The sequence below is a fragment of the Spermophilus citellus genome, assembly GCF_964194105.1.
Source record: "Spermophilus citellus genome assembly, chromosome: X".
NCBI classification, from domain to species: Eukaryota; Metazoa; Chordata; class Mammalia; order Rodentia; family Sciuridae; genus Spermophilus; species Spermophilus citellus.
Window position 1 is genome coordinate 24,076,843 of NC_138190.1, and position 14,970 is coordinate 24,091,812.

Below are 14,970 nucleotides of genomic sequence, written 5' to 3' on the forward strand. Positions count from 1 at the left end.
AGAAAATAGATGGAACTAAAAGACACTAATAGACAAGTATCACATGTTTTTCCTCATATGTGGAAACAAAAAGAAATCACCTGAAATAGAAGAAGGGGAACTGGGAAGGTGAGAAAGGGCAGGGGAAAAAAAGGGGGAGGTCAGAATAATGTAGATGGGAGAATGGAAAGGATCAATACATGATATATGCATATATGGAAATTTCACAGTGAAACAAATTAATTTGTATAATTAATATGTGACAATGTTAAAAAGATCTAAATGCCACATATGGAGAATGATGTCTTTTTATGCCTCCTTCACTCCCATTTATTAAGGACTCCCCACCTTGTAGGGGAGGTTCAACTTGACCTCTTCTCTTTTAGAATCTTCAGGGGAATTTGAGATTGAAATTAATAGAAGACAAATTGGCAACAGAAAAGCATACAAATTTGATATATTTTTATATGACATAGGAGTGAGCCCTGATAAGGAAAGTCAGACCCCCAAAAGAGTAATAAAACCCAAATGCTTTTACAGTAAGTTGAATAAAGACAGGAAATTGTGGAAAAGTAACTAAAATATATTGAAAGTCTAAATGACCACAAATAGTTATTTCAATGAGGGCTGTCTATACAAAATTTTCTGGGTTTCAACTCCCTCATTTCTGGTGGTAAGAATGTTTCTTTTCTTCTGGACTAGCAGAAATGGAAGTTTTATATCCTATTTTCAAGAAAAAGAGAGATCAGAATGCTCTTCTTACAGCTGCTATTTTTTAAGTGTCTTTAGCTCAATATAATACTTATGTCAAAGTGGCATATTTGGAGTGGCAAATTCTGCCACTTTTCAACCTACTGGTGTTCCAAATTTGGCTTTCTGCTTTGAAAGAATCTAAGAGGAATACCAGAAATACTCTTCTATGAGAAGAAATACAATCTGGTTAGAAAAGATGACACAAGCGTAATATGGATAAAAACAACACACACAACACACAGAATCCCATGAAGTATTCTGTATGTAGGGACTCAGTACATATCTGTTTAAATATTGAACATTCGCCTTTACTACTAATTGTTCTGAACCCTCACTAGTATTTCTTCAGATCCTGAGACCACATGTATTTCGGAGGTAAAGACACACACACACACACACACACACAGAGAGAGAGAGAGAGAGAGAGAGAGAGAGAGAAACTTATAACTTTGAAACATATAAAATTGCTACTCTGTGAGCTTGAAATGGCCATATTCCAGCAATTTCATATGGTAAAATGTAGCATAAGACTTGACCTAGGATCTATTGTTTTAAGTCAACAACTATTTTGCTCATCTTCTGAACTTGATATTGGATGTTTTGTCCAGCTTAGAGCAACAGCCATATCCACCATGAATTAGTCCCTAAAATATAAGTACCTCCAGATCTTCCTAATACTGTTTACTCTGGAGTGTGGACATGTCTTGGGCATTTGTTTGATAGGCTTCATATCATGATGCTTTTCCCTTCAGACTTGCACACACTGACAGTGAATTGTTTCTTAAGTTTTGCTCCCTAGGCTCCTTGCTTGCCTCATCATAGTCCCAGCCCTGCATGACATAACAGTTGATATCAACCCAGAGTTGACTGAATGCAACCATCTAAATTCAACTGAAATTTTCTCACCGCTAAGTGGATATTTTTCACCCTAATCATATTACCTCCTCTGCTTCATTTGACACTGTGAGTCACTCTATCCGTCCCAAAGCTCTTTCCTGTTTTAACTCTCCTGAAGTAGCTGCCTCAATTCTCTTTATACCTGAACTTGAACTTCACAATCATCACAAACCTTTTGAATCTATCCAACACTTGGTCCCTGTCTTACTGTCTTCTATTTTAAAGTATCTGTGGTCAATCGCATTCTAAAATGACTTCAACTACTATGTGCTGATAGTTCTGTAAACCCCACTGCTAGCCCAGATGTCAACTCTTTACTGCCATCTCAACCTGTAGGTGCCAGAAAGGTCATAGATTCAATTGTTCCTTCTCTTCCAGTGTTTTATTTTCCTTAGTGAAACCATACAGTTACATACATATGGTACAACTTTAGAATTTATCTCTGATCCCTCCCTTTCTCTTGCCTCCTCATAACCAATCTGCCATCCAGTCTTTTCTTTATTTCTCATCTGAAAACCTCTTTAAACTGATTCTGCCTCCTTATCTATGTTGCATTTGCCACAAATATTATCAAAGATTACTCAAAGTCCTCCTTGGATAAGATCTCTGAATATGATCATTCCCCTTTCATCTGAACCAGCATGAGAAACATCTAGAAACTTATACTGTGCTAGTATCAATCATTTCATACTGCTTAGTATATAAAAATTTCCATATGAGAAAAGATTTCCTATATTACTTTTTTATGAAACATGCTAAAAATTGACATAAAAATGTTTATGCTATGAAACAGCTTATGGAAAACATTTCTAGAAGAGCTATATATGTGACATACACAGTGAGTCCAATTGTCACTGGGTTTTAGCCACAAGACATTCTTGATAAACTTCTGATGCGAGAACCCAACAAATGCTTACTTAGGAAATGTCCTCCAAAAGGCATTAAAATGCTATTTAATATCTTCTAAATTTTGTGTTTATAAATAAAATACATTGATTTACTTTTGTTTTTGGAGTTATATAAAAATCTTTCCTATAAATGAGCATAGATGAGATTATTCATACATGACTGGTAAGGACTGAAAAATGGTATAGGATAGAAAAATTGAAAACCTTGGTTTGAAAGTTTAAAATTCATATTTATTATCATACATTCAGAAATGTTTTTCAATTATGATTAAAAACACCTCATAAAAGTTAGTAAGCTTGTCATTCTGTGGCAAGTCACCTCCATAATAGGTATTGTTTAGAAACCCATGAGGGAGATTGATGTCAAAAAAATGATGTCAAATAACACAAGGAACAATGCATTGTTCTTATTTAAAAATAACTTATAATTTAGAAGTATAAATAAAACATATAAATAATTATAATACTCTAGCAGCATATGATATGTGTTATACAAAATGGTCACACAGTGTTATGTGATATAACGTGCACAAAATAACTCAGTCTAATTTTAGCCCCTATTTATTTTACTTACCTTTGGAAAATTATGATAAAAACTCCTTCTAAATTCCTTCCCCAAAAGGTCTTATGGAATAAGGTTGAAAATACAGAAGAGTGGAAAGAGGAGAAAGTAATGAACTCTGGTTAAAGTTAAAGATTTTTTAGAAGAAAATTTCTCAGGGGTTAATGTGGACCCAGTACTGCACTTTTTAGGCAAAAATGTATGGAGTGCCCTTTGGAAAGTACTCTTTTTTCTTTAAGAGTGGAAAAGAATGTTAATTTGAGTGGATAAAAAAAGAATGTTATGCTCAAATAGAAAGGTGTTGAGGAGAAAACCATAACAAGAAATAGTGGAGAATAAAGAGACTCTATTCCTTTTTTCTCTGCTGCTTCTTCATTTTAGGAAGAGAATCTCATTATTTGAATCATCCATGGGAGCTTTTAAAAATCCCCATTCTTTAACTTCATCCCAGAGAACTTAAATTCAAGTCTTTGGGGATAATTCAAACACAGTATTTTTCAGTAAGCTCCATGGGGGATTCTAATATGCAACCAGAGTTGAGAACTTTAACAGAACTTTAACAGATCTTACTTTAATGATCTAATTTCACACTAAATAATCTAAGCATTTGAGAAGATGGTAAAATGGAAAGTCATATGTGAAGTGGGAATGTGGGCAGATGATTTCCAAAGCTCTTATCTCTTCATATCAGTAAATGTATTTTCCTATTACAAAACTCATGTTCTATTCATTGCATGCTTTGTACATTTTGGTATGTAAAGACACTTCTCATTTATTGTCATTCTGAAAATTCTCATTCTGAAAATGTGCCAGTTCCTACCAAGGAACTGAAAAAGAAAGCTACAGTTGGTTGTAAAAACATGATGGATGATTTAGGTGGCGGTATTCAGCTGTAAGCAATAAACGCTGAGCTTGGCAGAAAGTACTATAGGCAAAATGCAAGTGATTTACTAGATATCTAAAGCACATGAGATTTGTAATGCATGAGACCCTCAGGCCCATCACTTTTCTTCGGTAAAGGGAAACAATATTTTGGAGAAAAAAAAATGACACATTTAATTTCAACTTTGTGTTGTAAAACAAAAAGGCAGCCTAATTTTCATTTTGTTGTTATTTTTCCCTTTCATAAAGCATTTTTTGTATCCATTTAAAGTAAAAATGGTTTATTAAGAAGCAGACAATAGAGCATGATAGAAACAATATCTATTGGTTGGCAGTTATTATTGTCTATATGTTCTTACATGATTGGTGGGATCACAATGAAAACTGTGATGAACTCATTGTATTCCAATTGACTCTCCTGAGAACTGATTCTAATAGCTTAGTGCACTTTAAGGCAGATGTGTATCCAGGTGATTGCCATGGTTACGTATGGATACTGAAAATAGTCTTGGCATCCTCAAAAAAAAAAAAAGCCAGAGAAAGAATAGTAAGACATAATGTTCTCACTGAACTGATAGTACAAAATTTAGTCACAAAAGATCATGAACCCAAATCTCAACTCTGTTAATGATTTATAGTGTGAATGCCACAGATTTTCTGTAACTCATTGTATCATCCAGTGAAATACTGACCTAAATTTTGCATTTGCAATGTAAGAGACAAATAAAACCTCTTCCAAGACACTTTAAAAATATATTCTGCATTTCAGAATAAATGTTAAACAATAATAATGATGATGGAATAGCTGACACAATGCAAATTTTAAATGGAACACAGTAACTTTCTAATTAGGGGCTACATTTTATTCTTTGTAAGTGTAATTAGAAAGAGACCATGTTCCTTTAATTAGAAAGTTAATTAGATTGTGACCTCTTTTTCCAGTCTTATTGTCTTGGACTGCAGGCCAGGAGTAAATTACAAATCCCATGACCCACATGTCTAGAGCCGCCCAAACCAAACTGTTTAAACACAAATAGGATTATAAGCAATAGTATTAGGACTTACAAGTCAGATGGGGACTTCTTAGGTTATGGAGTAGTTCTCCTATTATAGAAAAGATTTTATGGATAAATAAAGGTACTTTTCCAAATCAAGGCAATTGAGTAAAGTCCCTAAATTGTGTTCTTCAAGGTGCTGTTTCCTTTGTATAGTTGTTCTCATATATTAGTATGCATGCATGAGAATTACCAGAAGGACTTTTTAAAACAAATATTTCTGGGTTCCACACATAAAGCTCCTATTTCAGTGAACCTGGAACTCACAGAAAAAAAGTTGAGTTTAATGTGTGATATCTCAGAACTTCTGACAGTTAATATGCTTTGGGAGTCTCCAAAAAAGAAAGATATATTATACCTATTGTACATTGCTCTTCAGATGCATTTGAACTTCCCTCATGTTTTAATGTCTATAACTTACTTTAAAATACTGCAGCATTAACAACATGACAGACTGAATGTATTACATGGTTTAAACTAGACGCTGTAGATAGTGAGTTGCCCTTATTAATAATTTACAGCTAGCTGGGCGCAGTGGCATATGCCTGTAATCCCAGCAGCTCAGGAGGCTGAGGCAGGAGGATCTCAAGTTCAAAGCTAGCCTCAGTAAACACAAAGTGCTAAGCAGCAGCTCAGTGAGACCCTGTCTTTAAATAAAATACAAAACAGGGGTAGAGATGTGGCTCAGTGGTCAAGTGACCCTGAGTTCAATCCCTTGAACCAAATAATAATTTCCAGCTGGACACAGTGGTGCATGTCTTCTTCTTAGTAACTTGGGAAGTTGAGGCTGAGGATCCCAAGTTACCAGCCTTGGCACCTTAGTGAGACCCTGTCTCAAATATTAAAAAAAAAAGAGTTGGTGGGTATAAGCTTGGTGTTACAGCTCACCTAAGTTCAAACCCCAATACAAAATAAAATAAAATAATAGTTCCTTTTTATTTTTTTATTTTTTTTATTGGTTGTTCAAAACATTACAAAGCTCTTGACATATTTCATACATTAGATTCAAGTGGGTTATGAACTCCCATTTTTACCCCAAATACAGATTGCAGATTCACATTGGTTACACATCCACATTTTTACATAATGCCATATTAGTAACTGTTGTATTCTGCTACCTTTCCTATCCTCTACTATCCCCCCTCCACTCCCCTCCCATCTTCTTATGTTTTGAACAACCAATAAAAACTAAATAAAAAAAGAAAAAAGAAAAAGCTTAGGTAATTTGCTAAGCCACAGAGATAATAAATAGTGAAGTCTGTGTTCTTAAAATACTATGCAACACAATATCAACACCGATATATTTACAGGTATACACCATACACATGTTCTCATATGTGCATGCATATATGTAAAGTATACATCAGGCCCATCGAAATTATCTAACCTTAAAGACAGTACCTGGCATCTTTAGGTAGTCATAAGGAATACTAACAAGAGAGAAAAGACAAAATACCTTTTCTCGTTCAGATTCACACCATACTTTGCCAAGGCTCTAACGATGTCATTTTGCCCAGCCATGCAAGCTGCGTGCAACAGATTTCTCCCAATGATATCTTCTTCCAAGAGGAGCTCCATGGCATGGTCTTGATGAGGATCTTCAGGGTCCTCGAAAATCCTACGCAAGCCTTCTATATCCCCTGTGAGAAGAGGCCGCAGGAGAGGGTTCTCAAGGCTCGCTGCCTTTGATTGTTGGGATTCTTCATCTTCTTCTGGCTGTGAGAAGACAGATTTTTCTGAACTCTGACTCTCAGTGTCCTTCTGGCTCCATTAACTCCAAAAATACCTAAACAAAAAAATGGTAATGATAAGGAATAGAGATTCCAAACCCATCAGTATTTATTTATTCACTTATTTAATCAATTAGAAAACGGGGTGAAAATACTTAATCACTTGAAAATAATCATAAAATTGGATATTTTGGCTATCCAACCAATAAAGCTTATTGTGCATCTATTAAAAAAATAAAATAATAGTTCCTGAAAAGTGATCCTTATAAGCAATTAGCTATCTCAGAGCTACACCAGATGTTTTGCTGTTTTACAAAGTGTTATTAGAATGAGTTGTTAAAAAGAGTTATTCAGCTTAGCAGGACATTAAAGATGAGTTTTCATTGGCATAGTTAGAAATTTTCCCATGTGTGTACTAGCTAAAATGTAGAGATATTCCTTACCTTTGCATAAACCGGGTGTAAAAATAGTGAAACCTTAAACTAAAAAGTTTTTTTCTCAGCAAGAGAAACAATAAGAGAGGTAAATAGGGAGCCTACATCATGGGAACAAATTTTTACTCCTCACACCTCAGATAGAGCCCTAATATCCAGAGTATACAAAGAACTCAAAAAATTAGACAATAAGATAACAAATAACCCAATCAACAAATGGGCCAAGGACCTGAACAAACACTTCTCAGAGGAGGATATACAATCAATCAACAAGTACATGAAAAAATGCTCACCATCTCTAGCAGTCAGAGAAATGCAAATCAAAACCACCCTAAGATACCATCTCACTCCAGTAAGATTGGCAGCCATTATGAAGTCAAACAACAACAAGTGCTGGCGAGGATGTGGGGAAAAGGGTACACTTGTACATTGTTGGTGGGACTGCAAATTGGTGAGGCCAATTTGGAAAGCAGTATGGAGATTCCTGGGAAAGCTGGGAATGGAACCACCATTTGACCCAGCTATTGCCCTTCTTGGACTATTCCCTGAAGACCTTAAAAGAGCATACTACAGGGATACTGCCACATAGATGTTCATAGCAGCACAATTTACAATAGCTAGACTGTGGAACCAACCCAGATGCCCTTCAATAGATGAATGGATAAAAAAAAATGTGGCATCTATACACAATGGAGTACTACACAGCAATAAAATATGACAAAATCATAGAATTTGCAGGGAAATGGATGGCACTAGAGAAGATTATGCTTAGTGAAGCTAACCAATCCCTAAAAAACAAATACCAAATATCTTCTTTGATATAACGAGAGCAACTATGAACAGAGCAGGGAGGAAGAGCAGGAAGAAAAGATTAACATTAAACAGAGACATGAGATGGGAGGGAAAGGGAGAGAAAAGGGAAATTACATGGAAATGAAGGGAGACCCTCATTGCTATACAAAATTACATATAAGAGGTTGTGAGAGGAATGGGAAAATAAACAAGGAGAGAAATGAATTATAGTAGATGGGGTAGAGAGAGAAGATGTGAGGGAAGGGGACGGGGGACAGTAGAGGATAGGAAAGGTAGCAGAATACAACAGTTACTAATAGGGCATTAAGTAAAATTGTGGATGTGTAACCGACGTGGTTCTGCAATCTGCATTTGGGGTAAAAATTGGGAGTTCATAACCCACTTCAATCTAATGTATGAAATATGATATGTCAAGAGCTTTGTAATGTTGTGAACAACCAATAAAAAAATAAATAAAATAAAATAAAAGAAACACATGTAAATTAAAAAAAAAGAAATGGTACAACTCCTGCTTCTGGAAGTTTCTTGACCATCTGACTCATACTATCGCAATTAGCTGTATTTTTTGTCTAATATTATCATATTTTCCTCAAGTTAAATATAATTTAACAAAATGATACTGGTCCACTTTTAAAAGATTTGTGACTTTGCAGAGTATACTGGCTGTTTTGTGGTTGCTTGTTAATAAACATCTAAAGAAGAATTGCTCTGAGATTTGGTCCCATTAAAATCTAGAAGCCCAATCCCTAGAGGGAGAAGCTAACCCTCTTTCACCTATAAGCAGTGGCAGTTATGGATACCTATAGAAAAGAACATAATAGTTGTGCAAGATGAAATTGCCTTGAGTCGGATCACAACACTGCCCCTGCTTCCCACTCCAATTCTTGCTTCAATCTGTGTTTGTTTGTGAATCATTTCATGCAACCATTGCTCTTCAAAGACACTTGAGGAAATGCCGTACGATTATTTCAACCTCTTAGAACAAAGGAGGTCTGTTTCACAGAGAACTAAATAGCATTAGTAAACTGATATATAGCATCTTGATTGTGCTGTATGTGAAAATGCCACACTGGGAAAAATAGGCATATAGAAGCAAACAAGTGGAGGAGGCAATGGTTTCATGTATACATCCTTGGTAACAGTTTCCTAGGGGGAAATAGTCAATTTGCCTTACTTTATGGTATAAATTGTATTTTGTCTAGAAAAGTAAGTGCTCTAGAATAGGCAAAAACACTTTGTCTATAAAGTCATACATAGGAACAACACTGGGAAATTTAGAGATCCTTTTATTCTCTTTTCATTTTGCTTAATTGAAAGTGAGATTCTCATAAGTCTATAATATCAATATGGAGGAAAATTAAGAACTCTTATCCTCAATATAATGTTGCTTACAAAACAGTTGTTCAATAGTTGCCCATGTTTGCATTAGGGTCATTTTTATTCAAGTACTGTTGTAGTTTCTATTTCAACTTTTATATGGACTTAGAATATATGGGGAAAGTAATTTGGTGCATAATGGCTTTGATCTGCAGGAGATGTTGAATCAGTATCATTTTAAGCCATAATTAGTGGAGAGTACACTACTTTAGAATTATATTTGGGATCAGTTTTTGGCCATATCATTTAACAAGTCACTGATCTTAATGTAATTTCATAAACACCTAGCTCATGTACTTCAAATTTACCATTGCTTTTAGAAACATTTGCTATATTATTAGGATTTCAGTATGATTCTCCAAAAATATGACTAATAAGACCTTACCTTATAAGGGATTCATACATTCATTCAAAAACATTTAATGAATGTGTCCATGTGCTAGATGCTGCCTGAGAGCTGGGGGAAAGCAGTGGAAAAACATATTAACTACTTTTATGGAACCCATATCTACTCACAGAAGACAAGAAAAACCAATAGGAAATATATATTATAGTATCTAGGCATCAGGATAAAGGAGTCAGAGAGATTGATAAGAATGCTGTTTTACTGGAAGTCAGGGATAGCCTTTCTCATAAGTGAACATTTGAGAAGACTTGAAGTCTTCTGTGCTGTGAGATAAAATGAGGTAGAACTATGTAAAATACATTGTGAAAAATTTGACATGGAGTTGGCATGCAGTAAATGATATATTTTAATATGTTATGACTGCCATTGTCAACATTATCACTGATGTTAATGTTGCTTTATAAACCCCTAACTCATGTGCGTATTTGGTAGACAAACCTGCAGAAAGAATATTTAATGAATAAAAGGCTCTGACAAATTAACTACTTCTTGAGGGGACCAGACTTCTTGATACTGCTGAAACAGAAATATGAACTCTCACTACTGCCTTAGTGAACTCATTGTCATAATCATTGCAGTAATTTGTGTTCCCCAGATTATTGATAGAGAAAATATGTGTGATAATAGCTACAAAAATAATATCAATTTACCCCATTAATTACTACTTTTTGCACCATATGATGCTAAATGCTTTATATTCACTATTGCTTGTAATTCTCTCAACGATCCAATAAGATAGATATTGTTAAGATGTTATTAAGTACCTTGTCCAGGATCACCCACTTAGTATCAGATCTGAGATTAGAGTCTACAGACATGTAAAACATTGACCATAGATTATTCATCACATTCCAAATAAAACTATGTTGGCAATAAAGAAACTTATAACACTCTTATACTTGTATATATTTCAGTTAACATTACATAATTAATAACTAAACATATATTCCTGACTCTGGAACCCATACATGTGTGTATTAATGAAAAATGTGTTTTAACTACTTCTGTGGACTAAACATGTCCCCCAAAATTTACATATTGAAACAATTGCCAATATAATAGAATACTTATATAGGTGGATTCAGTCATGAGGGTGGAGTCCTAATGAATGGTACTAGAAACCTTGTAAAAGAAGTTGAAGGAAGTCTCTAGTCCATCCTGTCCCTTCTGCCATGAGAGGGCGCAATTTTCAAGGCACCATCTTGGAAGTAGATAATGTGCTCTCTGTAGACACTGACACTCCCAGGGCCTTGATTCTGGACTTCCCAGCCCCCAGAAGTGTGAGCTTAACCTTTCTAATGTTTAGAAATTACCTAGCAGCAAGCATTTTGTTCTGGAAAAACACATGGACTAACACCAACATCAAGTAAGAAACATATAAACTTTTGAAAAACACATTTGTGCACCTGGAACTTACTGTGGATAGCAATTCCTGGAATTCCAATCACTGAAAGAGTAAAAATTTACTTTGACTTTTAAAAACTGTGCAGCCTCCTCTAAATTACATATTTATAGCTTATCTGTCTAGAATGTTATAGGACATGATCAAAAGCTTCCAAACAGAATAATTCATATAATTCTAAGTCATCACAAAGGTGTATTCAAAACATGGAGATTGTACAATTTAGGTGTAGTTTTAGAAATCAAATACCTATTTAAGACAGCTTATTTGATTTTTAACTTTATTTAGTGGAATGACCTGTGGTAGCACAAATAATATAAATTGCTTTTGAATTATTATTCAGGGTAGACTGTTGGCTGGCCATGAATAGATAGACAATTAGGTAGCAAATTTATTACAAAGTAAATCCTCTGTGACCTACCGTTTTTCTTTCTGAGTGAAGTTCTTAAAGCATAATCCTATCACTTTTGGCTTGAATGAGCTAGTTACTGTCTTCCTAGCTGAAGTACATCACAAAGTAGTTTTTGTTGTATTTAATTTGACCTTGAGAAATTCACCATAAAAAGGAAATACAATCTCCATTTCTAAACTTAAGGATCTTTTACTCCAGCTCATAATGATCCCCAAGAGACTTTGTGAAATTAAAAAAAAATTGGTTAAGGCCTAGGGTTGTGGTTCAGTGATACAGTGCTTGCCTAGCATATGTGAGGCACTGGGTTCAATCCTCAGCACCACATAAAAATTAAAAAAAAAATAAAGGCATTGTGTTCATCTACAACTAAAAATAATTTTAAAAAATTGGTTGAACTTGCCATGTCTAATTTTATTCCCCTGGATATTTTGGCATCTATTTCTTTGTATTGGTTGGTTCCTTTTATGCTTTGATGTACCCAGTGGAAAACTCTATGGATGGTGCAGAGACTTATAGTAGTAAGTCTCAATCATCATTCTATGTGGATAGATTCAGTCTAATGTTTAACACAATGCCTATGTACCTGGCACTTGTTTGGGGTTAGCTGTTTGAACCACACTCTTAATGAAGTAATGAATATCAACCAGCAAACAAGCAGACAACATACAGTTGACCTTCTACTTTCTCTTATCTGTTTGGAGTTCAATTCAGGGCCAGAGAACTAAATGACAAAATGTACTTCAGATAGATGTAGTAGCAAATGCTTAATGATTTACATTTCCTAGAAACATTTATAACATCATATAACATTTTGTAAACATCAAAGTAAGGAATGTTTAACTGGAAATTCTAGGTTTTCACTGAGAAAATTCATGAGGTAGGCAGTGTGGAGAGAAGATTGCATAAGTTTTGCCATATTTTTATCATCCAATATCTGAGAGTATACAATATGGATTAGAATTATTTTTCAGTTATGTGGATCAAACTCACAACCTCACGTATGCTAGTCAAATACTCTACCACTGAGCTACATCCCCAGAAATGTGCTAGAATTCTAATAAATCTGTTAGAGTTTCAGATTTCAGACTATATCCTATTTCTTTTTTACTACATTTTGTCTGCAGATAAGCAATTCTTTTCAAAAGCATAAGATGAGCCCTAACTTATGTAGAGGATGGATAGGACAAGGAAAGCTTTTAAAAGCCTTCTTTTGACATAATTTTTTTATTCTGTGCACCAGCATATAAGGGCTTATATCACCTGAATTATTTAAGTGTGATTATACAATGTTAAGCAGTAAGATCTAGCCCACAATCTTAAAACATACTGAGAATACATCAGTGCCCATTATGTGATATGTGGGAGATTAATGTGTAACCCAAAATATCCTTGGTATTTCAGTGTTGTGGTATAACAAATTATTATTGCAGGTTAACATATGAAGGCCCACATCATAACTTCTTTTTGAAATGAGGCTTCAAGAAGTGCAGGCACCATCCCTAAGCTTCTGGGAAGAATGTCTGGTGATAGTTCACAGTTCCATTCATAAATAGAAAAATAATAATCACCAGAATAAACTACATAAGTTGAGGTGGGATAGGAAGTGCTGAACCAAGCTTTTTAAGCCACAGGCTGCAGCAAGAGAGTCTCAGATTCCTGTTTGCAATGTCCTAAACTGCTTTACTCTGCCATGCCCTTCTGCCATGATATTCTGCCTTAATTCAGTCCCAGAGTTATGCAGATGGACTACCATGTACTACACCACTGAAACCATGAGATAAAATAAACTTTTCCTTCTCTAAGTTGTTCTTGACAGATATATTGGTCACAGTGATGTAAAACCTGATGAAAAACAGAAATTGATATAAGAATTGAGGACGTTGCTGTCACTAACCTGTCCATGTAGTTCAGAAGCCTTTGGAGCTGGTTTGCAGGAGGAGGAATTTTGAAAAGTATAGATATTCAAGCTGGAAAAGATTTAAAATGTTTTAAGTTTAGTTTATTAGGCTATTCTCAGAAGACTAGACTGTCAATTGGACTGTGGACTGTACAGACTAGACTCTTGAGTTTACAGAGGAGGACTCTATCAGAAATTGAACTAGAATCCATTCATATTATATTTTAGTGAAGAAGAAGTCTGCATTTTGATCATGTCCTGGACTTTTTGTGGGGCTGATTTTAAAGATGATGGACTAATTAATCTGGTGGAAGAAACTTCAAGTCAGCACATCATTCAGGGGTTGGCATGAATATTGCTGGCAGCTTTTAGCCAAATTTACTTGATAATTAGGAACACAAAGCAGAGCAAACATATTTTAAAAACTTGCAGTTTGGCCAGAAAAGTACAATTAAAGCTGAGAATAATGAAGGTGTGGTTGTTAAAAAAGATTATAGCCACTAAATAAATACTGAGAATTTATGGAGAAACAATAGGAAAGATCACTAGAATCCACCTCAGGAATTGGCAAGACCACACCCATCTCAAGCTCAAGGATATAAAAGTAAAAATTCCTTTGAAAAGAGACCATGGGACACCCTGCCTTCACCAGGGGTCCTAGAAAGTTTATTCTTTACAGTCAGCTGCCCAGACATTCAGAGGTTGCTGCAGCTGTGGTCCCAAAAGGCTTGGGTATTGCTCGAGATGATGGCAATCATTGGCAGCAACCACATCATGCTGGTTCTGCAGAAATGTAGGATGCTTGAGTTAGGGGCATCATAGAAGTTTCCACCAAGATTTCAAAAGAAGGCCTGGGAAGCCAGGCAAAATGTAGCAGGATTGGATTCCCTGAAGGCAGTATGCAAAGATATTAGAGGAAAGATGCTGCTGCAATGGAGATCCATAAAATTAATAGATGCCAGTAACATAGGACATCTGCCAAAGGAAGCTGTAGTAATTAACCATAAACAGTTTAAGAAAGAGACCATGTGGACTACAACTAGCAAGGCTATAGGGATGGAGCTACAAAAGCCCTTAAGAGAGAACATCATGATGTCATGTGTCCCCAATGTTGGATATGTATCTACAGAATATGTTTGCTCAGCTATAATTTGAAATTGCTTTGGCTCCATCCCTTTGCCTATGTCAAGATTTCTCCATTGTGGAATGGAAAAGTTTATTCTGAACCATTATATTTTGACTAGATATAATTTGGCTTTTGATCTTTATGGGAGGAAGAGTTCAGAGTATGCCTTGAAACTCAAAAGAGATTTTGGACTTGGACTTTTGGGTAGTGCTAGGACTGATAAGACTATGGTTATTCTTGAAAATAAACTAAATGTAATTTGCATTGTGAGATTGGTTTGAGCTTTTGGGGGGCAGGGCAGAATATTATGGTTTACATATGAGGTATCCCCCAAAAG

At 35.2% G+C, this 14,970-nt stretch overlaps 1 protein-coding gene across 1 annotated transcript in view; it reads left to right on the forward strand.

The window, feature by feature from the left end:
• Positions 1–14,970, forward strand: part of IL1RAPL1 (interleukin 1 receptor accessory protein like 1) — a gene marked incomplete at both ends in the record, with an annotated part of 1,105,883 nt that overhangs the window by 995,982 nt on the left and 94,931 nt on the right. The gene's annotated exons all lie outside the window — the stretch shown is intronic.